Source organism: Oncorhynchus nerka, unplaced genomic scaffold (assembly GCF_034236695.1).
Source record: "Oncorhynchus nerka isolate Pitt River unplaced genomic scaffold, Oner_Uvic_2.0 unplaced_scaffold_1263, whole genome shotgun sequence".
In the NCBI taxonomy this organism is placed as follows: domain Eukaryota; kingdom Metazoa; phylum Chordata; class Actinopteri; order Salmoniformes; family Salmonidae; genus Oncorhynchus; species Oncorhynchus nerka.
The window spans coordinates 87592-114936 of record NW_027040077.1 but is presented as its reverse complement, the minus strand read 5'-3'; the positions used below and the strand labels follow the sequence as shown (position 1 = coordinate 114936).

The window sequence follows — 27345 nt, the reverse complement described above, 5'->3', positions numbered from 1 at the left end:
TCCTTCTTCTTCATCTCCCTCCTTCTTCATCTCCCTCCTTCTTCATCTCCCTCCTTTTGTCTCCTTCTTCTTCATCTCCTCCTCCTTCATCATCTCCTCCTTCTTCTTCATCTCCCTCCTCCTTCATCATCTCCCTCCTTCTTCTTCATCTCCCTCCTTCTTCATCTCCTCCTCCTTCATCATCTCCCTCCTTCTTCATCTCCCTCCTCCTTCTTCATCTCCCTCCTCCTTCTTCATCTCCCTCCTCCTTCTTCATCTCCCTCCTCCTTCATCATCTCCCTCCTCCTTCTTCATCTCCTCCTCCTTCTTCATCTCCCTCCTCCTTCTTCATCTCCCTCCTTCTTCTTCATCTCCCTCCTCCTTCTTCATCTCCCTCCTCCTTCTTCATCTCCCTCCTTCGTCTTCATCTCCCTCCTTCGTCTTCATCTCCTCCTTCATCATCTCCTCCTTCATCATCTCCCTCCTTCTTCTTCTCCCTCCTTCTTCATCCCCTCCTCTTCTTCTTCTCCTCCTTCTTCATCTCCTTCTTCTTCTCCCTCCTTCTTCTTCATCTCCTCCTTCGTCTCTTCTCCCTCCTTCTTCATCCCCCTCCTTCTTCATCTCCCTCCTTCTTCATCATCTCCTCCTTCATCATCTCCCTCCTTCTTCTTCTTCTCCCTCCTTCTTCTTCTTCTCCCTCCTTCTTCTTCTCCCTCCTTCTTCTTCATCTCCTCCTTCTTCTTCATCTCCCTCCTTCTTCATCATCTCCTCCCTCTTCATCTCCCTCCTCCTTCTTCATCTCCCTCCTTCTTCATCGCCCTCCTCCTTCTTCATCTCCCTCCTTCTTCTTCTCCTCCTTCTTCTTCTTCTCCCTCCTTCTTCATCTCCCTCCTTCTTCATCTCCTCCTTCTTCTTCCTCCCTCCCTCATCTCCCTCCTTCTTCTTCTTCTCCTCCTTCTTCATCTCCTCCTTCTTCATCATCTCCCTCCCTCTTCATCTCCCTCCTCCTCCTTCATCTCCTCCTCCTTCTTCATCTCCCTCTCCTCCTCCTTCTTCATCTCCCTCCTCCTCCTTCATCTCCTCCTCCTTCTTCATTCCCTCCTCCTCCTTCATCTCCCTCCTCCTTCTTCATCTCCCTCCTCCTTCTTCATCTCCCTCCTCCTTCTTCATCTCCCTCCTTCTTCATCTCCTCCTCCTTCTTCATCTCCCTCCTCCTTCTTCATCTCCCTCCTTCTTCTTCATCTCCTCCTTCTTCATCTCCCTCCTTCTTCTTCTCCCTCCTTCTTCTTCTCCCTCCTTTCTTCTTCATCTCCTCCTTCTTCTTCTTCATCTCCTCTTCTTCTTCTTCTTCTCCCTCCTTCTTCATCTCCCTCCTTCTTCTTCTCCCTCCTTCTTCTCCCTCCTTCTTCTTCATCTCCCTCCTTCTTCTTCATCGCCCTCCTTCGTCTCCCTCCTTCTTCTTCATCTCCCTCCTTCGTCTTCATCTCCCTCCTTCTTCATCTCCCTCCTTTGTCTCCCTCCTTCTTCTTCATCTCCCTCCTCCTTCATCATCTCCCTCCTTCTTCTTCATCTCCCTCCTCCTTCATCATCTCCCTCCTTCTTCTTCATCTCCCTCCTTCTTCATCTCCCTCCTCCTTCATCATCTCCCTCCTTCTTCTTCATCTCCCTCCTCCTTCTTCATCTCCCTCCTCCTTCTTCATCTCCCTCCTCCTTCTTCATCTCCCTCCTTCATCATCTCCTCCTCCTTCATCATCTCCTCCTCCTTCTTCATCTCCCTCCTCCTTCTTCATCTCCCTCCTCCTTCTTCATCTCCTCCTTCTTCTTCATCTCCCTCCTCCTTCTTCATCTCCCTCCTCCTTCTTCATCTCCTCCTTCGTCTTCATCTCCTCCTTCTCTTCATCTCCCTCCTTCATCATCTCCCTCCTTCATCATCTCCCTCCTTCTTCTTCTCCCTCCTTCTTCATCCCCCTCCTTCTTCTTCTTCTCCCTCCTTCTTCATCTCCCTCCGTCTTCTTCTCCCTCCTTCTTCTTCATCTCCCTCCTTCGTCTTCTTCTCCCTCCTTCTTCATCCCCCTCCTTCTTCATCTCCCTCCTTCTTCATCATCTCCCTCCTTCATCATCTCCCTCCTTCTTCTTCTTCTCCCTCCTTCTTCTTCTTCTCCCTCCTTCTTCTTCTCCCTCCTTCTTCTTCATCTCCCTCCTTCTTCTTCATCTCCCTCCTTCTTCATCATCTCCCTCCCTCTTCATCTCCCTCCTCCTTCTTCATCTCCCTCCTTCTTCATCGCCCTCCTCCTTCTTCATCTCCCTCCTTCTTCTTCTCCCTCCTTCTTCTTCTTCTTCTCCCTCCTTCTTCATCTCCCTCCTTCTTCATCTCCCTCCTTCTTCTTCTTCTCCCTCCCTCCTTCTTCTTCATCTCCCTCCTTCTTCTTCTTCTCCCTCCTTCTTCATCTCCCTCCTTCTTCATCATCTCCCTCCCTCTTCATCTCCCTCCTCCTTCTTCATCTCCCTCCTTCTTCATCGCCCTCCTCCTTCTTCATCTCCCTCCTTCTTCTTCTTCTCCCTCCTTCTTCATCTCCCTCCTTCTTCATCTCCCTCCTTCTTCTTCTTCTCCCTCCCTCCTTCTTCTTCATCTCCCTCCTTCTTCTTCTTCTCCCTCCCTCCTTCTTCTTCATCTCCCTCCTTCTTCTTCTTCTCCCTCCTTCTTCTTCATCTCCCTCCTTCTTCTTCATCTCCCTCCTTCTTCATCTCCCTCCTTCTTCATCTCCCTCCTTCTTCATCTCCCTCCTTCTTCTTCATCTCCCTCCTCCTCCTTCTTCATCTCCCTCCTCCTCCTTCATCTCCCTCCTCCTTCTTCATCTCCCTCCTCCTTCATCTCCCTCCTTCTTCTTCTTCTTCTCCTTCTTCATCTCCCTCCTTCTTCTTCATCTCCCTCCTTCTTCTTCATCTCCCTCCTTCTTCATCTCCCTCCTTCTTCTTCATCTCCCTCCTTCTTCTTCTCCCTCCTTCTTCTCCCTCCTTCTTCTTCATCTCCCTCCTTCGTCTCCCTCCTTCTTCTTCATCTCCCTCCTTCTTCTTCATCTCCCTCCTTCTTCATCTCCCTCCTCCTTCATCATCTCCCTCCTTCTTCTTCATCTCCCTCCTCCTTCATCATCTCCCTCCTTCTTCTTCATCTCCCTCCTCCTTCTTCATCTCCCTCCTCCTTCTTCATCTCCCTCCTCCTTCATCATCTCCCTCCTCCTTCTTCATCTCCCTCCTCCTTCTTCATCTCCCTCCTCCTTCTTCATCTCCCTCCTCCTTCTTCATCTCCCTCCTCCTTCTTCATCTCCCTCCTTCTTCATCTCCTCCTCCTTCTTCATCTCCCTCCTTTTTCTTCATCTCATCTTCATCTCCTCCTTCTTCATCTCCCTCCTCCTTCTTCATCTCCCTCCTTCTTCATCTCCCTCCTTCTTCTTCATCTCCTCCTTCTTCTTCATCTCCCTCCTTCTTCATCTCCTCCTTCTTCTTCTTCATCTCCTCCTTCTTCTTCATCTCCCTCCTCCTTCTTCATCTCCCTCCTTCTTCATCTCCCTCCTCCTTCTTCATCTCCCTCCTCCTTCTTCATCTCCCTCCTTCTTCTTCATCTCCCTCCTTCTTCTTCATCCCTCCTTCTTCTTCATCTCCCTCCTCTTCATCTCCCTCCTTCTTCATCTCCCTCCTTCTTCATCTCCCTCCTCCTTCATCTCATCTCCATCCTTCTTCATCTCCCTCCTCCTTCTTCATCTCCCTCCTTCTTCATCTCCTCCTTTGTCTCCTCCTTCTTCTTTCATCTCCCTCCTCCTTCATCATCTCCCTCCTTCTTCTTCATCTCCCTCCTCCTTCATCATCTCCCTCCTTCTTCTTCATCTTCCTCCTTCTTCATCTCCCTCCTCCTTCTTCATCTCCCTCCTCCTTCTTCATCTCCCTCCTCCTTCTTCATCTCCCTCCTCCTTCTTCATCTCCCTCCTCCTTCTTCATCTCCCTCCTTCTTCATCTCCCTCCTCCTTCTTCATCTCCCTCCTTCTTCATCTCCCTCCTCCTTCTTCATCTCCCTCCTTCTTCATCTCCCTCCTCCTTCTTCATCTCCCTCCTTCTTCTCCTTCATCTCCCTCCTCCTCCTCCTTCATCTCCCTCCTCCTCCTCCTTCATCTCCCTCCTCCTTCTTCATCTCCCTCCTCCTTCTTCATCTCCCTCCTTCTTCATCTCCCTCCTCCTTCTTCATCTCCCTCCTCCTTCTTCATCTCCCTCCTCCTTCTTCATCTCCCTCCTCCTCCTTCTTCATCTCCCTCCTCCTTCATCATCTCCCTCCTTCTTCTTCATCTCCCTCCTTCTTCATCTCCCTCCTCCTTCTTCATCTCCCTCCTCCTTCTTCATCTCCTCCTCCTTCTTCATCTCCCTCCTCCTTCTTCATCTCCCTCCTCCTTCTTCATCTCCCTCCTCCTTCTTCATCTCCCTCCTCCTTCTTCATCTCCCTCCTCCTTCTTCATCTCCATCCTTCTTCTTCATCTCCTCCTCCTTCTTCATCTCCACTCCTCCTTCTTCATCTCCCTCCTCCTTCATCTCCCTCCTTTTCATCTCACTCCTTCTTCATCTCAATTCCTCCTTCTCCTCCTTCATCTCCCTCCTCCTCCTCCTTCATCTCCCTCCTCCTTCTTCATCTCCCTCCTCCTTCTTCATCTCCCTCCTCCTCCTCCTTCATCTCCCTCCTCCTCCTTCATCTCCCTCCTCCTTCTTCATCTCCCTCCTCCTCCTTCTTCATCTCCCTCCTCCTCCTTCATCTCCCTCCTCCTTCTTCATCTCCCTCCTCCTTCTTCTTCTCCCTCCTTCTTCTTCTCTTCTCCTCCTTCTTCATCTCCTCCTTCTTCTTCTTCTCCTCCTTCTTCTTCATCTCCCTCCTTCTTCTTCATCTCCTCCTTCTTCATCTCCCTCCTTCTTCTTCTCCTCCTTCTTCTTCTCCCTCCTTCTTCTTCTCCCCTCCTTCTTCTTCATCTCCCTCCTTCTTCTTCTTCTTCTCCCTCCTTCTTCATCTCCCTCCTCCTTCATCTCCCTCCTTCTTCTTCTTCTTCTCCTTCTTCATCTCCCTCCTTCTTCATCATCTCCCTCCTTCTTCTTCATCTCCCTCCTTCTTCTTCATCTCCCTCCTTCTTCTTCATCTCCCTCCTTCTTCTTCTCCCTCCTTCTTCTCCCTCCTTCTTCTTCATCTCCCTCCTTCTTCTTCATCGCCCTCCTTCGTCTCCCTCCTTCTTCTTCATCTCCCTCCTTCGTCTTCATCTCCCTCCTTCATCATCTCCCTCCTTCTTCTTCATCTCCCTCCTTCTTCATCTCCCTCCTCCTTCATCATCTCCCTCCTTCTTCTTCATCTCCTCCTCCTTCATCATCTCCCTCCTTCTTCTTCATCTCCTCCTCCTTCTTCATCTCCCTCCTCCTTCTTCATCTCCCTCCTCCTTCTTCATCTCCTCCTCCTTCTTCATCTCCCTCCTTCTTCATCTCCTCCTCCTTCTTCATCTCCCTCCTCCTTCTTCATCTCCCTCCTTTTTCTTCATCTCCCTCCTTCTTCATCTCCTCCTCCTTCTTCATCTCCTCCTCCTTCTTCATCTCCTCCTCTTCTTCATCTCCCTCCTTCTTCTTCATCTCCTCCTTCTTCTTCATCTCCTCCTTCTTCTTCATCTCCTCCTTCTTCATCTCCCTCCTTCTTCATCTCCCTTCTTCTTCATCTCCCTCCTTCTTCATCTCCTCCTTCTTCATCTCCCTCCTTCTTCATCTCCTCCTCATCTCCTCCTCCTTCTTCATCTCCTTCTTATTCATCTCCCTCCTTCTTCATCTCCCCTCCTTCTTCATCTCTCCTTCTTCATCTCCTCCTCCTTCTTCATCTCCCTCCTTCTTCATCTCCCTCCTCCTTCTTCATCTCCATCCTTCTTCATCTCCCTCCTTCTTCATCTCCCTCCTCCTTCTTCTCTCCCTCCTTCTTCATCTCCCTCCTTTGTCTCCCTCCTTCTTCTTCATCTCCCTCCTCCTTCATCATCTCCTCCTTCTTCTTCATCTCCCTCCTCCTTCATCATCTCCTCCTTCTTCTTCATCTCTCCTTCTTCATCTCCCTCCTCCTTCTTCATCTCCCTCCTCCTTCTTCATCTCCTCCTCCTTCTTCATCTCCCTCCTCCTTCTTCATCTCCTCCTCCTTCTTCATCTCCATCCTTCTTCTTCATCTCCATCCTTCTTCTTCATCTCCCTCCTCCTTCTTCATCTCCCTCCTCCTTCTTCATCTCCCTCCTTCTTCATCTCCCTCCTCCTTCTTCATCTCCTCCTTCTTCATCTCCTCCTCCTTCTTCATCTCCCTCCTTCTTCTTCATCTCCTCCTCCTCCTCCTCATCTCCTCCTCCTTCTTCATCTCCCTCCTCCTTCTTCATCTCCTCCTCCTTCTTCATCTCCTCCTCCTCCTTCTTCATCTCCCTCCTCCTTCATCATCTCCTCCTTCTTCTTCATCTCCCTCCTTCTTCATCTCCCTCCTCCTTCTTCATCTCCTCCTCCTTCTTCATCTCCCTCCTCCTTCTTCATCTCCTCCTCCTTCTTCATCTCCTCCTCCTTCTTCATCTCCCTCCTCCTTCTTCATCTCCATCCTTCTTCTTCATCTCCCTCCTCCTTCTTCATCTCCTCCTCCTTCTTCATCTCCCTCCTTCTTCATCTCCCTCCTTCTTCATCTCCCTCCTTCTTCTTCTTCTCCCTCCCTCCTTCTTCTTCATCTCCCTCCTCCTTCTTCATCTCCATCCTTCTTCTTCATCTCCCTCCTCCTTCTTCATCTCCATCCTTCTTCATCTCCATCCTTCTTCATCTCCCTCCTTCTTCATCTCCCTCCTTCTTCATCTCCCTCCTTCTTCTCCTTCATCTCCCTCCTCCTCCTCCTTCATCTCCCTCCTCCTTCTTCATCTCCCTCCTCCTTCTTCATCTCCCTCCTCCTTCTTCATCTCCCTCCTTCTTCATCTCCCTCCTCCTTCTTCATCTCCCTCCTCCTCCTCCTTCATCTCCCTCCTCCTTCATCTCCCTCCTCCTTCTTCATCTCCCTCCTCCTCCTTCTTCATCTCCCTCCTCCTCCTTCATCTCCCTCCTCCTTCTTCATCTCCCTCCTCCTTCCTCATCTCCCTCCTCCTTCATCTCCCTCCTCCTTCTTCATCTCCCTCCTCCTTCTTCATCTCCCTCCTTGTTCTTCATCTCCCTCCTTCATCTCCCTCCTTCTTCATCTCCCTCCTTCTTCTTCTCCCTCCTTCTTCTTCATCTCCCTCCTTCTTCTTCATCTCCCTCCTTCTTCTTCTTCTTCTCCCTCCTTCTTCATCTCCCTCCTCCTTCATCTCCCTCCTTCTTCTTCTTCTTCTCCTTCATCTCCCTCCTTCTTCTTCTCCTTCTTCATCTCCCTCCTTCTTCATCATCTCCCTCCTTCTTCTTCATCTCCCTCCTTCTTCTTCATCTCCCTCCTTCTTCTTCATCTCCCTCCTTCTTCTTCATCGCCCTCCTTCGTCTCCCTCCTTCTTCTTCATCTCCCTCCTTCGTCTTCATCTCCCTCCTTCTTCATCTCCCTCCTTTGTCTCCCTCCTTCTTCTTCATCTCCCTCCTCCTTCATCATCTCCCTCCTTCTTCTTCATCTCCCTCCTCCTTCATCATCTCCCTCCTTCTTCTTCATCTCCCTCCTTCTTCATCTCCCTCCTCCTTCATCATCTCCCTCCTTCTTCATCTCCCTCCTCCTTCATCATCTCCCTCCTTCTTCTTCATCTCCCTCCTCCTTCTTCATCTCCCTCCTCCTTCTTCATCTCCCTCCTCCTTCTTCATCTCCCTCCTCCTTCATCATCTCCCTCCTCCTTCTTCATCTCCCTCCTCCTTCTTCATCTCCCTCCTCCTTCTTCATCTCCCTCCTTCCTCTTCATCTCCCTCCTCCTTCTTCATCTCCCTCCTTCTTCTTCATCTCCCTCCTTCTTCATCTCCCTCCTCCTTCTTCATCTCCCTCCTCCTTCTTCATCTCCCTCCTTCTTCATCTCCCTCCTCCTTCTTCATCTCCCTCCTCCTTCTTCATCTCCCTCCTCCTTCTTCATCTCCCTCCTCCTTCTTCATCTCCCTCCTTCTTCTTCATCTCCCTCCTTCTTCATCTCCCTCCTTCGTCATCATCTCCCTCCTTCTTCATCGCCCTCCTTCTTATTCTTCTCCCTCCTTCTTCATCATCTCCCTCCTTCTTCATCATATCCCTCCTTCATCTCCCTCCTTCTTCATCTCCCTCCTTCCTTTTCATCTCCCTCCTTCTTCATCATCTCCTCCTTCTTCATTCCCCTCCTTCTTCATCATCTCCTCCTTCTTCATCATCTCCTCCTTCTTCATCTCCCTCCTTCTTCATCATCTCCCTCCTTCTTCATCTCCCTTCTTCTTCATCTCCCTCCTTCTTCATCATCTCCCTCCTTCTTCATCTCCCTCCTTCTTCATCTCCCTCCTTCCTCTTCATCTCCCTCCTTCTGCTTCATACCCCTCCTTCTTCATCATCTCCCTCCTTCTTCATCATCTCCCTCCTTCTTCATCATCTCCCTCCTTCTTCATCATCTCCCTCCTTCTTCATCATCTCCCTCCTTCTTCATCATCTCCCTTCTTCTTCATCTCCCTCCCTCAGGTCTCCATCACCCTCCTTCGTCTCCATCTCCTCCTTCGTCTCCATCTCCTCCTTCGTCTCCATCTCCCTCCTTCATCTCCCTCCTTCGTCTTCATCTCCCTCCTTCGTCTCCCTCCTTCGTCTTCATCTCCCTCCTTCGTCTCCCTCCTTCATCATCTCCCTCCTTCATCTCCCTCCTTCTTCATCTCCCTCCTTCTTCTTCTTCTCCCTCCTTCTTCCCCCTCCTTCTTCTTCTTCTCCCTCCTTCTTCTTCATCTCCCTCCTCCTTCTTCTTCTTCTCCCTCCTTCTTCATCTCCCTCCTTCTTCTTCATCTCCCTCCTTCTTCATCATCTCCCTCCTTCTTCTTCATCTCCCTCCTTCTCCATCATCTCCCTCCTTCTTCATCTCCCTCCTTCTTCATCTTCCTCCTTCTTCTTCTCCCTCCTCCTTCGTCTCCATCTCCCTCCTTCGTCTCCATCTCCCTCCTTCGTCTCCATCTCCCTCCTTCGTCTTCATGTCTTCATCTCCCTCCTTCGTCTTCATCACCCTCCTTCGTCTTCATCTCCCTCCTTCATCATCTCCCTCCTTCATCATCTCCCTCCTTCTTCTTCTCCCTCCTTCTTCATCCCCCTCCTTCTTCTTCTTCTCCCTCCTTCTTCATCTCCCTCCGTCTTCTTCTCCCTCCTTCTTCTTCATCTCCCTCCTTCTTCTTCATCTCCCTCCTTCGTCTTCTTCTCCCTCCTTCTTCATCCCCCTCCTTCTTCATCTCCCTCCTTCATCATCTCCCTCCTTCATCATCTCCCTCCTTCTTCTTCTTCTCCCTCCTTCTTCTTCTTCTCCCTCCTTCTTCTTCTCCCTCCTTCTTCTTCATCTCCCTCCTTCTTCTTCATCTCCCTCCTCCTTCTTCTTCTCCCTCCTTCTTCATCTCCCTCCTTCTTCATCATCTCCCTCCCTCTTCATCTCCCTCCTCCTTCTTCATCTCCCTCCTTCTTCATCGCCCTCCTCCTTCTTCATCTCCCTCCTTCTTCTTCTCCCTCCTTCTTCTTCTTCATCTCCCTCCTTCTTCATCTCCCTCCTTCTTCATCTCCCTCCTTCTTCTTCTTCTCCCTCCCTCCTTCTTCTTCATCTCCCTCCTTCTTCTTCTCCTCCCTCCTTCTTCATCTCCCTCCTTCTTCATCATCTCCCTCCCTCTTCATCTCCCTCCTCCTTCTTCATCTCCCTCCTTCTTCATCGCCCTCCTCCTTCTTCTTCTCCCTCCTTCTTCTTCTTCTTCTCCCTCCTTCTTCATCTCCCTCCTCCTTCTTCATCTCCCTCCTTCTTCTTCTTCTCCCTCCCTCCTTCTTCTTCATCTCCCTCCTTCTTCTTCTTCTCCCTCCTTCTTCTTCATCTCCCTCCTCCTTCTTCTTCCTCTCCTCCTTCTTCATCTCCCTCCTTCTTCATCTCCCTCCTTCTTCATCTCCCTCCTTCTTCTTCTCCCTCCTTCTTCTTCTCCCTCCTTCTTCTTCATCTCCCTCCTTCTTCTTCATCTCCCTCCTTCTTCTTCTTTTTCTCCTCCTTCTTCATCTCCTCCTCCTTCATCTCCCTCCTTCTTCTTCTTCTTCTCCTTCTTCATCTCCTCCTTCTTCATCATCTCCTCCTTCTTCTTCATCTCCCTCCTTCTTCTTCATCTCCTCCTTCTTCTTCATCTCCCTCCTTCTTCTTCTCCCTCCTTCATCTCCTCCTTCTTCCCATCTCCCTCCTTCTTCTTCATCGCCCTCCTCCTTCGTCTCCTCCCTCTTCTTCATCTCCCTCCTTCGTCTTCATCTCCCTCCTTCATCATCTCCCTCCTTCTTCTTCATCTCCCTCCTTCTTCATCTCCCTCCTCCTTCATCATCTCCCTCCTTCTTCTTCATCTCCCTCCTCCTTCATCATCTCCCTCCTTCTTCTTCATCTCCCTCCTCCTTCTTCATCTCCCTCCTCCTTCTTCATCTCCCTCCTCCTTCTTCATCTCCCTCCTCCTTCATCATCTCCCTCCTCCTTCTTCATCTCCCTCCTCCCTCTTCATCTCCCTCCTCCTTCTTCATCTCCCTCCTTCTTCATCTCCCTCCTCCTTCTTCATCTCCCTCCTCCTTCTTCATCTCCCTCCTTTTTCTTCATCTCCCTCCTTCTTCATCTCCCTCCTCCTTCTTCATCTCCCTCCTTCTTCATCTCCCTCCTTCTTCTTCATCTCCCTCCTTCATCTCCCTCCTCCTTCTTCATCTCCATCCTTCTTCATCTCCCTCCTTCTTCATCTCCCTCCTCCTTCTTCATCTCCCTCCTTTGTCTCCCTCCTTCTTCTTCATCTCCCTCCTCCTTCATCATCTCCCTCCTTCTTCTTCATCTCCCTCCTTCTTCTTCATCTCCCTCCTTCATCTCCCTCCTCCTTCTTCATCTCCCTCCTCCTTCTTCATCTCCCTCCTCCTTCTTCATCTCCCTCCTCCTTCTTCATCTCCCTCCTCCTTCTTCATCTCCCTCCTCCTTCTTCATCTCCCTCCTCCTTCTTCATCTCCCTCCTCCTTCTTCATCTCCATCCTTCTTCTTCATCTCCTCCTCCTTCTTCATCTCCCTCCTCCTTCTTCATCTCCTCCTTCTTCATCTCCCTCCTCCTTCTTCATCTCCCTCCTTCTTCATCTCCTCCTCCTTCTTCATCTCCTCCCCTTCTTCTCTCCTCCTCCTTCTTCATCTCCCTCCTCCTTCTTCATCTCCCTCCTTCTTCTCCTTCATCTCCTCCTCCTCCTTCATCTCCCTCCTCCTCCTCCTTCATCTCCTCCTCCTTCTTCATCTCCCTCCTCCTTCTTCATCTCCCTCCTCCTTCTTCATCTCCCTCCTCCTCCTTCTTCATCTCCCTCCTCCTTCATCATCTCCCTCCTTCTTCTTCATCTCCCTCCTTCTTCTTCATCTCCCTCCTTCTTCATCTCCCTCCTCCTTCTTCATCTCCCTCCTCCTTCTTCATCTCCCTCCTCCTTCTTCATCTCCCTCCTCCTTCTTCATCTCCCTCCTCCTTCTTCATCTCCATCCTTCTTCTTCATCTCCCTCCTCCTTCTTCATCTCCATCCTTCTTCTTCATCTCCCTCCTCCTTCTTCATCTCCCTCCTCCTTCTTCATCTCCCTCCTTCTTCATCTCCCTCCTTCTTCATCTCCCTCCTTCTTCATCTCCCTCCTTCTTCATCTCCCTCCTTCTTCTCCTTCATCTCCCTCCTCCTTCTTCATCTCCCTCCTCCTTCTTCATCTCCCTCCTCCTTCTTCATCTCCCTCCTCCTCCTTCATCTCCCTCCTCCTTCTTCATCTCCCTCCTCCTCCTTCTTCATCTCCCTCCTCCTCCTTCATCTCCCTCCTCCTCCTTCATCTCCCTCCTCCTTCTTCATCTCCCTCCTCCTCCTCCTTCATCTCCCTCCTCCTCCTTCATCTCCCTCCTCCTTCTTCATCTCCCTCCTCCTCCTTCTTCATCTCCCTCCTCCTTCATCTCCCTCCTCCTCCTTCATCTCCCTCCTCCTCCTTCTTCATCTCCCTCCTCCTCCTTCATCTCCCTCCTCCTTCTTCATCTCCCTCCTCCTTCTTCATCTCCCTCCTCCTTCTTCATCTCCCTCCTCCTCCTTCATCTCCCTCCTCCTTCTTCATCTCCCTCCTCCTCCTTCTTCATCTCCCTCCTCCTCCTTCATCTCCCTCCTCCTCCTTCATCTCCTCCTCCTTCTTCATCTCCTCCTCCTCCTCCTTCATCTCCCTCCTCCTCCTTCATCTCCCTCCTCCTTCTTCATCTCCCTCCTCCTCCTTCTTCATCTCCTCCCTCCTCCTTCATCTCCCTCCTCCTCCTTCATCTCCTCCTCCTCCTTCTTCATCTCCTCCTCCTCCTTCATCTCCCTCCTCCTTCTTCATCTCCCTCCTCCTTCTTCATCTCCCTCCTCCTTCTTCATCTCCCTCCTCCTTCTTCATCTCCCTCCTCCTTCTTCATCTCCCTCCTTCTTCTTCATCTCCCTCCTTCTTCATCTCCCTCCTTCTTCTTCTCCCTCCTTCTTCTTCTCCCTCCTTCTTCTTCATCTCCCTCCTTCTTCTTCTTCATCTCCCTCCTTCTTCTTCTTCTTCTCCCTCCTTCTTCATCTCCCTCCTTCTTCTTCTCCTTCTTCTTCTTCTCCCTCCTTCTTCTTCATCTCCCTCCTTCTTCTTCATCGCCCTCCTTCGTCTCCCTCCTTCTTCTTCATCTCCCTCCTTCGTCTTCATCTCCCTCCTTCTTCATCTCCCTCCTTTGTCTCCCTCCTTCTTCTTCATCTCCCTCCTCCTTCATCATCTCCCTCCTTCTTCTTCATCTCCTCCTCCTTCATCATCTCCCTCCTTCTTCTTCATCTCCCTCCTTCTTCATCTCCCTCCTCCTTCATCATCTCCCTCCTTCTTCTTCATCTCCCTCCTCCTTCTTCATCTCCCTCCTCCTTCTTCATCTCCCTCCTCCTTCTTCATCTCCCTCCTCCTTCATCATCTCCCTCCTCCTTCTTCATCTCCCTCCTCCTTCTTCATCTCCCTCCTCCTTCTTCATCTCCCTCCTTCTTCTTCATCTCCCTCCTCCTTCTTCATCTCCCTCCTCCTTCTTCATCTCCCTCCTTCGTCTTCATCTCCCTCCTTCGTCTTCATCTCCCTCCTTCATCATCTCCCTCCTTCTTCTTCTCCCTCCTTCTTCATCCCCCTCCTTCTTCTTCTTCTCCCTCCTTCTTCATCTCCCTCCGTCTTCTTCTCCCTCCTTCTTCTTCATCTCCCTCCTTCGTCTTCTTCTCCCTCCTTCTTCATCCCCCTCCTTCTTCATCTCCCTCCTTCTTCATCATCTCCCTACTTCATCATCTCCCCTCCTTCTTCTTCTTCTCCCTCCTTCTTCTTCTTCCTCCTTCTTCTTCTCCCTCCTTCTTCTTCATCTCCCTCCTTCTTCTTCATCTCCCTCCTTCTTCATCATCTCCTCCTCTTCATCTCCCTCCTCCTTCTTCATCTCCCTCCTTCTTCATCATTCCCTTCTCCCCTTCTTCATCTCCCTCCTTCTTCTTCTCCCTCCTTCTTCTTCTTCTTCTCCTCCTTCTTCATCTCCTCCTTCTTCATCTCCCTCCTTCTTCTTCTTCTCCTCCCTCCCTTCTTCTTCATCTCCTCCTTCTTCTTCTTCTCCCTCCTTCTTCATCTCCCTCCTTCTTCATCATCTCCCTCCCTCTTCATCTCCCTCCTCCTTCTTCATCTCCCTCCTTCTTCATCGCCCTCCTCCTTCTTCTTCTCCCTCCTTCTTCTTCTTCTTCTCCCTCCTTCTTCATCTCCCTCCTCCTTCTTCATCTCCCTCCTTCTTCTTCTTCTCCCTCCTCCTTCTTCTTCATCTCCTCCTTCTTCTTCTTCTCCCTCCCTCCTTCTTCTTCATCTCCCTCCTTCTTCTTCTTCTCCCTCCTTCTTCTTCATCTCCTCCTTCTTCTTCATCTCCTCCTTCTTCATCTCCCTCCTTCTTCTTCTCCCTCCTTCTTCTTCTCCCTCCTTCTTCTTCATCTCCTCCTCCTCCTTCTTCATCTCCCTCCTCCTCCTTCATCTCCCTCCTCCTTCTTCATCTCCCTCCTCCTTCATCTCCCTCCTTCTTCTCCCTCCTTCTTCTTCATCTCCCTCCTCGTCTCCCTCCTTCTTCTTCATCTCCCTCCTTCTTCTTCATCTCCTCCTTCTTCATCTCCCTCCTCCTTCATCATCTCCCTCCTTCTTCTTCATCTCCCTCCTCCATCATCTCCCTCCTTCTTCTTCATCTCCTCCTCCTTCTTCATCTCCCTCCTCCTTCTTCATCTCCCTCCTCCCTTCTTCATCTCCCTCCTCCTTCATCATCTCCCTCCTCCTTCTTCATCTCCCTCCTCCTTCTTCATCTCCCTCCTCCTTCTTCATCTCCCTCCTCCTTCTTCATCTCCCTCCTTCTTCATCTCCCTCCTCCTTCTTCATCTCCCTCCTTCTTCATCTCCCTCCTTTTTCTTCATCTCCCTCCTTCTTCATCTCCCTCCTCCTTCTTCATCTCCCTCCTTCTTCATCTCCCTCCTCCTTCTTCATCTCCCTCCTCCTTCTTCATCTCCCTCCTTCTTCTTCATCTCCCTCCTTCTTCTTCATCTCCCTCCTTCTTCTTCATCTCCCTCCTTCTTCATCTCCCTCCTTCTTCATCTCCCTCCTTCTTCATCTCCCTCCTTCTTCTTCATCTCCCTCCTTCTTCATCTCCCTCCTCCTTCTTCATCTCCATCCTTCTTCATCTCCCTCCTCCTTCTTCATCTCCCTCCTTCTTCATCTCCCTCCTTTGTCTCCCTCCTTCTTCTTCATCTCCCTCCTCCTTCATCATCTCCCTCCTTCTTCTTCATCTCCCTCCTCCTTCATCATCTCCCTCCTTCTTCTTCATCTTCCTCCTTCTTCATCTCCCTCCTCCTTCTTCATCTCCCTCCTCCTTCTTCATCTCCCTCCTCCTTCTTCATCTCCCTCCTTCTTCATCTCCCTCCTCCTTCTTCATCTCCCTCCTTCTTCATCTCCCTCCTCCTTCTTCATCTCCCTCCTTCTTCTCCTTCATCTCCCTCCTCCTCCTCCTTCATCTCCCTCCTCCTTCTTCATCTCCCTCCTCCTTCTTCATCTCCCTCCTTCTTCATCTCCTCCTCCTTCTTCATCTCCCTCCTCCTTCTTCATCTCCCTCCTCCTCCTTCTTCATCTCCCTCCTCCTTCATCATCTCCCTCCTTCTTCTTCATCTCCCTCCTTCTTCATCTCCCTCCTCCTTCTTCATCTCCCTCCTCCTTCTTCATCTCCCTCCTCCTTCTTCATCTCCCTCCTCCTTCTTCATCTCCCTCCTCCTTCTTCATCTCCCTCCTCCTTCTTCATCTCCATCCTTCTTCTTCATCTCCCTCCTCCTTCTTCATCTCCCTCCTCCTTCTTCATCTCCCTCCTTCTTCATCTCCCTCCTTCTTCATCTCACTCCTTCTTCATCTCCCTCCTTCATCTCCCTCCTCCTCCTCCTTCATCTCCCTCCTTCTTCATCTCCCTCCTCCTTCTTCATCTCCCTCCTCCTTCTTCATCTCCCTCCTCCTTCTTCATCTCCCTCCTCCTCCTCCTTCATCTCCCTCCTCCTCCTTCATCTCCCTCCTCCTTCTTCATCTCCCTCCTCCTCCTTCTTCATCTCCCTCCTCCTCCTTCATCTCCCTCCTCCTTCTTCATCTCCCTCCTCCTTCTTCTTCTCCCTCCTTCTTCTTCTTCTTCTCCCTCCTTCTTCATCTCCCTCCTTCTTCTTCTTCTCCCTCCTTCTTCTTCATCTCCCCTCCTCTTCTTCATCTCCCTCCTTCTTCATCTCCCTCCTTCTTCTTCTCCTCTCTTCTGCTTCTCCCCTCCTTCTTCTTCATCTCCCTCCTTCTTCTTCATCTCCCTCCTTCTTCTTCTTCTTCTCCTCCTTCTTCATCTCCCTCCTCCTTCATCTCCTCCTCTTCTTCTTCTTCTTCTCCTTCTTCATCTCCCTCCTTCTTCATCATCTCCCTCCTTCTTCTTCATCTCCCTCCTTCTTCTTCATCTCCCTCCTTCTTCTTCATCTCCCCTCCTTCTTCTTCTTCCCTCTCCTTCTTCTTCATCTCCCTCCTTCTTCTTCATCGCCCTCCTTCGTCTCCCTCCTTCTTCTTCATCTCCCTCCTTCGTCTTCATCTCCCTCCTTCATCATCTCCCTCCTTCTTCTTCATCTCCCTCCTTCTTCATCTCCCTCCTCCTTCATCATCTCCCTCCTTCTTCTTCATCTCCCTCCTCCTTCATCATCTCCCTCCTTCTTCTTCATCTCCCTCCTCCTTCTTCATCTCCCTCCTCCTTCTTCATCTCCCTCCTCCTTCATCTCCCCTCCTCCTTCTTCATCTCCCTCCTTCTTCATCTCCCTCCTCCTTCTTCATCTCCCTCCTTCATCTCCCTCCTTCTTCATCTCCTCCTCCTTCTTCATCTCCTCCTTCTTCTTCATCTCCCTCCTTCTTCATCTCCTCCTTCTTCTTCATCTCCCTCCTTCTTCTTCATCTCCTCCTTCTTCTTCATCTCCTCCTCCTTCTTCATCTCCCTCCTTCTTCTTCTCCCTCCTCCTTCTTCATCTCCCTCCTTCTTCATCTCCCTCCTCCTTCTTCATCTCCCTCCTCCTTCATCTCCCTCCTTCTTCATCTCCCTCCTCCTTCTTCATCTCCCTCCTTCTTCTTCATCTCCCTCCTTCTTCATCTCCCTCCTTCTTCTTCATCTCCCTCCTTCTTCTTCATCTCCCTCCTTCTTCTTCATCTCCCTCCTTCTTCTTCATCTCCCTCCTTCTTCTTCATCTCCCTCCTTCTTCATCTCCCTCCTTCTTCATCTCCCTTCTTCTTCATCCCCCTCCTTCTTCATCTCCCTCCTCCTTCTTCATCTCCCTCCTTCTTCATCTCCCTCCTTCTTCATCTCCCTCCTCCTTCTTCATCTCCCTCCTCCTTCTTCATCTCCCTCCTTCTTCTTCATCTCCCTCCTTCTTCATCTCCCTCCTTCTTCATCTCCCTCCTTCTTCATCTCCCTCCTCCTTCTTCATCTCCATCCTTCTTCATCTCCCTCCTTCTTCATCTCCCTCCTCCTTCTTCATCTCCCTCCTTCTTCATCTCCCTCCTTTGTCTCCCTCCTTCTTCTTCATCTCCCTCCTCCTTCATCATCTCCCTCCTTCTTCTTCATCTCCCTCCTCCTTCATCATCTCCCTCCTTCTTCTTCATCTCCCTCCTTCTTCATCTCCCTCCTCCTTCTTCATCTCCCTCCTCCTTCTTCATCTCCCTCCTCCTTCTTCATCTCCATCCTTCTTCTTCATCTCCATCCTTCTTCTTCATCTCCCTCCTCCTTCTTCATCTCCCTCCTCCTTCTTCATCTCCCTCCTTCTTCATCTCCCTCCTCCTTCTTCATCTCCCTCCTTCTTCATCTCATTCATCTCCTCCTTCTTCATCTCCCTCCTCCTTCTTCATCTCCCTCCTTCTTCTCCTTCATCTCCTCCTCCTCCTCCTTCATCTCCCTCCTCCTTCTTCATCTCCTCCTTCTTCATCTCCCTCCTCCTTCTTCATCTCCCTCCTCCTTCTTCATCTCCCTCCTCCTCCTTCTTCATCTCCCTCCTCCTTCATCATCTCCCTCCTTCTTCTTCATCTCCCTCCTCCTTCATCATCTCCCTCCTTCTTCTTCATCTCCCTCCTCCTTCATCATCTCCCTCCTTCTTCTTCATCTCCCTCCTTCTTCATCTCCCTCCTCCTTCTTCATCTCCCTCCTCCTTCTTCATCTCCCTCCTCCTTCTTCATCTCCCTCCTCCTTCTTCATCTCCCTCCTCCTTCTTCATCTCCATCCTTCTTCTTCATCTCCATCCTTCTTCTTCATCTCCCTCCTCCTTCTTCATCTCCCTCCTCCTTCTTCATCTCCCTCCTTCTTCATCTCCCTCCTCCTTCTTCATCTCCCTCCTCCTTCTTCATCTCCCTCCTCCTTCTTCATCTCCCTCCTCCTTCTTCATCTCCCTCCTTCTTCTCCTTCATCTCCCTCCTCCTCCTCCTTCATCTCCCTCCTCCTTCTTCATCTCCCTCCTTCTTCATCTCCCTCCTCCTTCTTCATCTCCCTCCTCCTTCTTCATCTCCCTCCTCCTCCTTCTTCATCTCCCTCCTCCTTCATCATCTCCCTCCTTCTTCTTCATCTCCCTCCTTCTTCATCTCCCTCCTCCTTCTTCATCTCCCTCCTTCTTCATCTCCCTCCTTCTTCTTCTCCCTCCTTCTTCTTCATCTCCCTCCTCCTTCTTCATCTCCCTCCTCCTTCATCTCCTCCTCCTTCTTCATCTCCATCCTTCTTCATCATCTCCTCCTCCTTCTTCATCTCCTCCTCCTCCTTCATCTCCTCCTTCTTCATCTCCCTCCTTCTTCTTCTCCCTCCCTCCTTCTTCATCTCCCTCCTCCTTCTTCATCTCCATCCTTCTTCTTCATCTCCCTCCTCCTTCTTCATCTCCCTCCTCCTTCTTCATCTCCCTCCTTCTTCATCTCCCTCCTTCTTCATCTCCCTCCTTCTTCATCTCCCTCCTTCTTCTCCTTCATCTCCCTCCTCCTCCTCCTTCATCTCCTCCTCCTTCTTCATCTCCCTCCTCCTTCTTCATCTCCCTCCTCCTTCTTCATCTCCCTCCTTCTTCATCTCCTCCTCCTCCTCCTTCATCTCCCTCCTCCTCTTCATCTCCTCCTCCTTCTTCATCTCCCTCCTCCTCCTTCTTCATCTCCCTCCTCCTCCTTCATCTCCCTCCTCCTTCTTCATCTCCCTCCTTTCTTCATCTCCCTCCTCCTTCATCTCCCTCCTCCTTCTTCATCTCCTCCTCCTTCATCTCCCTCCTTCTTCTTCATCTCCCCTCCTTCATCTCCTCCTTCTTCATCTCCTCTCTCCTCTTCTCCCTCCTTCTTCTTCATCTCCTCCTTCTTCTTCATCTCCTCCTTCTTCTTCATCTCCCCTTCTTCTTCTTCTTCTATCCTCCTTCTTCATCTCCCTCCTCCTTCATCTCCCTCCTTCTTCTCTCCCTCCTCCTTCATCTCCCTCCTTCTTCTTCTTCTTCTTCCTTCATCTCCTCCTTCCTTCTTCTCCTTCTTCTCTCCTTCTTCATCTCCCTCCTTCTTCATCATCTCCCTCCTTCTTCTTCATCTCCCTCCTTCTTCTTCATCTCCTCCTTTCTTCATCTCCCTCCTTCTTCTTCTCCCTCCTTCTTCTTCATCTCCCTCCTTCTTCTTCATCGCCCTCCTTCGTCTCCCTCCTTCTTCTTCATCTCCTCCTTCAGCATCTCCCTCCTTCTTCATCTCCCTCCTTGTCTCCCCTCCTTCTTCATCTCCCTCCTCCTTCATCATCTCCCTCCTTCTTCTTCATCTCCCTCCTCCTTCATCATCTCCCTCCTTCTTCTTCATCTCCCTCCTTCTTCATCTCCCTCCTCCTTCATCATCTCCCTCCTTCTTCATCTCCCTCCTCCTTCATCATCTCCTCCTTCTTCTTCATCTCCCTCCTCCTCCTTCATCTCCCTCCTCCTTCTTCATCTCCCTCCTCCTTCTTCATCTCCCTCTCCTTCATCATCTCCCTCCTCCTTCTTCATCTCCCTCCTCCTTCTTCATCTCCCTCCTCCTTCTTCATCTCCCTCCTTCTTCTTCATCTCCCTCCTCCTTCTTCATCTCCCTCCTTCTTCTTCATCTCCCTCCTTCTTCATCTCCCTCCTCCTTCTTCATCTCCCTCCTCCTTCTTCATCTCCCTCCTTCTTCTTCATCTCCCCTCCTTCTTCTTCATCTCCCTCCTTCTTCATCTCCCTCCTTCTTCATCTCCTCCTTCTTCTCTCCCTCCTCTTCATCTCCCTCCTCCTCTTCATCTCCTCCTCCTTCTTCATCTCCCTCCTCCTTCTTCATCTCCCTCCTCCTCCTTCTTCATCTCCCTCCTCCTTCTTCATCTCCCTCCTCCTCCTTCTTCATCTCCCTCCTCCTTCTTCATCTCCCTCCTCCTTCTTCATCTCCCTCCTCCTCCTTCATCTCCCTCCTCCTTCTTCATCTCCCTCCTCCTTCTTCATCTCCCTCCTCCTTCTTCATCTCCCTCCTCCTTCTTCATCTCCCTCCTCCTCCTTCTCCTTCTTCATTGCACTCTATATAGTAATATGTGTTTTAATAGTGGACAGTATAATAGTAGTAATATATATATAGTATTAAATGAGCTGAGTTCAGTGTGACACACTGAAGTGTGTGTGTGTGTGTGTGTGTGTGTGTGCGTGTGTTAGGTGTGTATCTATCTGTTCCCTGGCCTTCAGTATGGAAGGCCTCTACCTATCAGCATCCAGTAACACGGAGACGGTCCACATCTTCAAACTAGAGACGCAGAAAGAGAAGTAAGTACCCCCCCCCCCCCTCACCTGGCTGCATTAGTCTGATTCTAGGTGTGTGTGTCAACAGAGGAGGTGTTGTCCTGTATATTAACATGGTGTGTGTAGGCCAACAGAGGAGGTGTTGTCCTGTATATTAACATGGTGTGTGTGTGTAGGCCAACAGAGGAGGTGTTGTCCTGTATATTAACATGGTGTGTGTAGGTCAACAGAGGAGGTGTTGTCCTGTATATTAACATGGTGTGTGTAGGTCAACAGAGGAGGTGTTGTCCTGTATATTAACATGGTGTGTGTAGGTCAACAGAGGAGGTGTTGTCCTGTATATTAACATGGTGTGTGTAGGCCAACAGAGGAGGTGTTGTCCTGTATATTAACATGGTGTGTGTGTGTAGGTCAACAGAGGAGGTGTTGTCCTGTATATTAACATGGTGTGTGTGTGTAGGTCAACAGAGGAGGTGTTGTCCTGTATATTAACATGGTGTGTGTAGGTCAACAGAGGAGGTGTTGTCCTGTATATTAACATGGTGTGTGTAGGTCAACAGAGGAGGTGTTGTCCTGTATATTAACATGGTGTGTGTAGGCCAACAGAGGAGGTGTTGTCCTGTATATTAACATGGTGTGTGTGTGTAGGTCAACAGAGGAGGTGTTGTCCTGTATATTAACATGGTGTGTGTGTGTAGGTCAACAGAGGAGGTGTTGTCCTGTATATTAACATGGTGTGTGTAGGTCAACAGAGGAGGTGTTGTCCTGTATATTAACATGGTGTGTGTAGGTCAACAGAGGAGGTGTTGTCCTGTATATTAACATGGTGTGTGTAGGTCAACAGAGGAGGTGTTGTCCTGTATATTAACATGGTGTGTGTGTGTAGGTCAACAGAGGAGGTGTTGTCCTGTATATTAACATGGTGTGTGTGTGTAGGTCAACAGAGGAGGTGTTGTCCTGTATATTAACATGGTGTGTGTAGGTCAACAGAGGAGGTGTTGTCCTGTATATTAACATGGTGTGTGTAGGCCAACAGAGGAGGTGTTGTCCTGTATATTAACATGGTGTGTGTGTGTAGGCCAACAGAGGAGGTGTTGTCCTGTATATTAACATGGTGTGTGTAGGCCAACATAGGAGGTGTTGTCCTGTATATTAACATGGTGTGTGTAGGTCAACAGAGGAGGTGTTGTCCTGTATATTAACATGGTGTGTGTAGGTCAACAGTGGAGGTGTTGTCCTGTATATTAACATGGTGTGTGTAGGTCAACAGAGGAGGTGTTGTCCTGTATATTAACATGGTGTGTGTAGGTCAACAGAGGAGGTGTTGTCCTGTATATTAACATGGTGTGTGTAGGTCAACAGAGGAGGTGTTGTCCTGTATATTAACATGGTGTGTGTAGGTCAACAGAGGAGGTGTTGTCCTGTATATTAACATGGTGTGTGTGTGTAGGCCAACAGAGGAGGTGTTGTCCTGTATATTAACATGGTGTGTAGGCCAACAGAGGAGGTGTTGTCCTGTATATTAACATGGTGTGTGTAGGCCAACAGAGGAGGTGTTGTCCTGTATATTAACATGGTGTGTGTAGGTCAACAGAGGAGGTGTTGTCCTGTATATTAACATGGTGTGTGTAGGTCAACAGAGGAGGTGTTGTCCTGTATATTAACATGGTGTGTGTAGGTCAACAGAGGAGGTGTTGTCCTGTATATTAACATGGTGTGTGTAGGCCAACAGAGGAGGTGTTGTCCTGTATATTAACATGGTGTGTGTAGGTCAACAGAGGAGGTGTTGTCCTGTATATTAACATGGTGTGTGTAGGTCAACAGTGGAGGTGTTGTCCTGTATATTAACATGGTGTGTGTAGGTCAACAGAGGAGGTGTTGTCCTGTATATTAACATGGTGTGTGTAGGTCAACAGAGGAGGTGTTGTCCTGTATATTAACATGGTGTGTGTAGGTCAACAGAGGAGGTGTTGTCCTGTATATTAACATGGTGTGTGTGTGTGTAGGTCAACAGAGGAGGTGTTGTCCTGTATATTAACATGGTGTGTGTAGGTCAACAGAGGAGGTGTTGTCCTGTATATTAACATGGTGTGTGTAGGCCAACAGAGGAGGTGTTGTCCTGTATATTAACATGGTGTGTGTAGGTCAACAGAGGAGGTGTTGTCCTGTATATTAACATGGTGTGTGTAGGTCAACAGAGGAGGTGTTGTCCTGTATATTAACATGGTGTGTGTAGGCCAACAGAGGAGGTGTTGTCCTGTATATTAACATGGTGTGTGTAGGTCAACAGAGGAGGTGTTGTCCTGTATATTAACATGGTGTGTGTAGGTCAACAGAGGAGGTGTTGTCCTGTCTATTAACATGGTGTGTGTAGGTCAACAGAGGAGGTGTTGTCCTGTATATTAACATGGTGTGTGTAGGTCAACAGAGGAGGTGTTGTCCTGTATATTAACATGGTGTGTGTAGGTCAACAGAGGAGGTGTTGTCCTGTATATTAACATGGTGTGTGTGTGTAGGTCAACAGAGGAGGTGTTGTCCTGTATATTAACATGGTGTGTGTAGGTCAACAGAGGAGGTGTTGTCCTGTATATTAACATGGTGTGTGTAGGTCAACAGAGGAGGTGTTGTCCTGTATATTAACATGGTGTGTGTGTGTAGGTCAACAGAGGAGGTGTTGTCCTGTATATTAACATGGTGTGTGTGTAGGTCAACAGAGGAGGTGTTGTCCTGTATATTAACATGGTGTGTGTGTGTAGGTCAACAGAGGAGGTGTTGTCCTGTATATTAACATGGTGTGTGTAGGTCAACAGAGGAGGTGTTGTCCTGTATATTAACATGGTGTGTGTAGGTCAACAGAGGAGGTGTTGTCCTGTATATTAACATGGTGTGTGTAGGTCAACAGAGGAGGTGTTGTCCTGTATATTAACATGGTGTGTGTAGGTCAACAGAGGAGGTGTTGTCCTGTATATTAACATGGTGTGTGTAGGTCAACAGAGGAGGTGTTGTCCTGTATATTAACATGGTGTGTGTAGGTCAACAGAGGAGGTGTTGTCCTGTATATTAACATGGTGTGTGTAGGTCAACAGAGGAGGTGTTGTCCTGTATATTAACATGGTGTGTGTAGGTCAACAGAGGAGGTGTTGTCCTGTATATTAACATGGTGTGTGTAGGTCAACAGAGGAGGTGTTGTAGGTCAACAGAGGAGGTGTTGTGTTGTCCTGTATATTAACATGGTGTGTGTAGGTCAACAGAGGAGGTGTTGTCCTGTATATTAACATGGTGTGTGTAGGTCAACAGAGGAGGTGTTGTCCTGTATATTAACATGGTGTGTGTAGGTCAACAGAGGAGGTGTTGTCCTGTATATTAACATGGTGTGTGTGTGTAGGTCAACAGAGGAGGTGTTGTCCTGTATATTAACATGGTGTGTGTAGGTCAACAGAGGAGGTGTTGTCCTGTATATTAACATGGTGTGTGTAGGTCAACAGAGGAGGTGTTGTCCTGTATATTAACATGGTGTGTGTAGGTCAACAGAGGAGGTGTTGTCCTGTATATTAACATGGTGTGTGTAGGTCAACAGAGGAGGTGTTGTCCTGTATATTAACATGGTGTGTGTAGGTCAACAGAGGAGGTGTTGTCCTGTATATTAACATGGTGTGTGTAGGTCAACAGAGGAGGTGTTGTCCTGTATATTAACATGGTGTGTGTAGGTCAACAGAGGAGGTGTTGTCCTGTATATTAACATGGTGTGTGTAGGTCAACAGAGGAGGTGTTGTCCTGTATATTAACATGGTGTGTGTAGGTCAACAGAGGAGGTGTTGTCCTGTATATTAACATGGTGTGTGTAGGTCAACAGAGGAGGTGTTGTCCTGTATATTAACATGGTGTGTGTGTGTAGGTCAACAGAGGAGGTGTTGTCCTGTATATTAACATGGTGTGTGTAGGTCAACAGAGGAGGTGTTGTCCTGTATATTAACATGGTGTGTGTAGGTCAACAGAGGAGGTGTTGTCCTGTATATTAACATGGTGTGTGTGTGTAGGCCAACAGAGGAGGTGTTGTCCTGTATATTAACATGGTGTGTGTAGGTCAACAGAGGAGGTGTTGTCCTGTATATTAACATGGTGTGTGTAGGTCAACAGAGGAGGTGTTGTCCTGTGTGTAAACAGAGGAGGTGTTGTCCTGTATATTAACATGGTGTGTGTAGGTCAACAGAGGAGGTGTTGTCCTGTATATTAACATGGTGTGTGTAGGTCAACAGAGGAGGTGTTGTCCTGTATATTAACATGGTGTGTGTAGGTCAACAGAGGAGGTGTTGTCCTGTATATTAACATGGTGTGTGTAGGTCAACAGAGGAGGTGTTGTCCTGTATATTAACATGGTGTGTGTAGGTCAACAGAGGAGGTGTTGTCCTGTATATTAACATGGTGTGTGTAGGTCAACAGAGGAGGTGTTGTCCTGTATATTAACATGGTGTGTGTAGGTCAACAGAGGAGGTGTTGTCCTGTATATTAACATGGTGTGTGTAGGTCAACAGAGGAGGTGTTGTCCTGTATATTAACATGGTGTGTGTAGGTCAACAGAGGAGGTGTTGTCCTGTATATTAACATGGTGTGTGTAGGTCAACAGAGGAGGTGTTGTCCTGTATATTAACATGGTGTGTGTAGGTCAACAGAGGAGGTGTTGTCCTGTATATTAACATGGTGTGTGTAGGTCAACAGAGGAGGTGTTGTCCTGTATATTAACATGGTGTGTGTAGGTCAACAGAGGAGGTGTTGTCCTGTATATTAACATGGTGTGTGTAGGCCAACAGAGGAGGTGTTGTCCTGTATATTAACATGGTGTGTGTAGGTCAACAGAGGAGGTGTTGTCCTGTATATTAACATGGTGTGTGTAGGTCAACAGAGGAGGTGTTGTCCTGTATATTAACATGGTGTGTGTAGGTGTGTGTAGGTCAACAGAGGAGGTGTTGTCCTGTATATTAACATGGTGTGTGTAGGTCAACAGAGGAGGTGTTGTCCTGTATATTAACATGGTGTGTGTAGGTCAACAGAGGAGGTGTTGTCCTGTATATTAACATGGTGTGTGTGTGTCCTGTAGGTCAACAGAGGAGGTGTTGTCCTGTATATTAACATGGTGTGTAGGCCAACAGAGGAGGTGTTGTCCTGTATATTAACATGGTGTGTGTGTGTAGGTCAACAGAGGAGGTGTTGTCCTGTATATTAACATGGTGTGTGTAGGTCAACAGAGGAGGTGTTGTCCTGTATATTAACATGGTGTGTGTAGGCCAACAGAGGAGGTGTTGTCCTGTATATTAACATGGTGTGTGTAGGTCAACAGAGGAGGTGTTGTCCTGTATATTAACATGGTGTGTGTGTGTAGGCCAACAGAGGAGGTGTTGTCCTGTATATTAACATGGTGTGTGTAGGTCAACAGAGGAGGTGTTGTCCTGTATATTAACATGGTGTGTGTAGGCCAACAGAGGAGGTGTTGTCCTGTATATTAACATGGTGTGTGTAGGCCAACAGAGGAGGTGTTGTCCTGTATATTAACATGGTGTGTAGGTCAACAGAGGAGGTGTTGTCCTGTATATTAACATGGTGTGTGTGTGTAGGTCAACAGAGGAGGTGTTGTCCTGTATATTAACATGGTGTGTGTAGGCCAACAGAGGAGGTGTTGTCCTGTATATTAACATGGTGTGTGTAGGTCAACAGAGGAGGTGTTGTCCTGTATATTAACATGGTGTGTGTAGGCCAACAGAGGAGGTGTTGTCCTGTATATTAACATGGTGTGTGTAGGCCAACAGAGGAGGTGTTGTCCTGTATATTAACATGGTGTGTGTAGGTCAACAGAGGAGGTGTTGTCCTGTATATTAACATGGTGTGTGTAGGTCAACAGAGGAGGTGTTGTCCTGTCTATTAACATGGTGTGTGTGTGTAGGTCAACAGAGGAGGTGTTGTCCTGTATATTAACATGGTGTGTGTAGGTCAACAGAGGAGGTGTTGTCCTGTATATTAACATGGTGTGTGTGTGTAGGTCAACAGAGGAGGTGTTGTCCTGTATATTAACATGGTGTGTGTGTGTAGGCCAACAGAGGAGGTGTTGTCCTGTATATTAACATGGTGTGTGTAGGTCAACAGAGGAGGTGTTGTCCTGTATATTAACATGGTGTGTGTGTGTGTAGGTCAACAGAGGAGGTGTTGTCCTGTATATTAACATGGTGTGTGTAGGTCAACAGAGGAGGTGTTGTCCTGTATATTAACATGGTGTGTGTAGGTCAACAGAGGAGGTGTTGTCCTGTATATTAACATGGTGTGTGTAGGTCAACAGAGGAGGTGTTGTCCTGTATATTAACATGGTGTGTGTGTAGGTCAACAGAGGAGGTGTTGTCCTGTATATTAACATGGTGTGTGTAGGTCAACAGAGGAGGTGTTGTCCTGTATATTAACATGGTGTGTGTAGGTCAACAGAGGAGGTGTTGTCCTGTATATTAACATGGTGTGTGTAGGTCAACAGAGGAGGTGTTGTCCTGTATATTAACATGGTGTGTGTCAACAGAGGAGGTGTTGTCCTGTAGGTCAACAGAGGAGGTGTTGTCCTGTATATTAACATGGTGTGTGTGTGTAGGTCAACAGAGGAGGTGTTGTCCTGTATATTAACATGGTGTGTGTAGGTCAACAGAGGAGGTGTTGTCCTGTATATTAACATGGTGTGTGTAGGTCAACAGAGGAGGTGTTGTCCTGTATATTAACATGGTGTGTGTAGGCCAACAGAGGAGGTGTTGTCCTGTATATTAACATGGTGTGTGTAGGCCAACAGAGGAGGTGTTGTCCTGTATATTAACATGGTGTGTGTAGGTCAACAGAGGAGGTGTTGTCCTGTATATTAACATGGTGTG

At 48.9% G+C, this 27345-nt stretch overlaps 1 pseudogene; it reads left to right on the top strand.

The window, feature by feature from the left end:
• LOC135569005 (WD repeat domain phosphoinositide-interacting protein 2-like) overlaps positions 1 to 27345 on the top strand; it is a 111009-nt pseudogene that overhangs the window by 32038 nt on the left and 51626 nt on the right.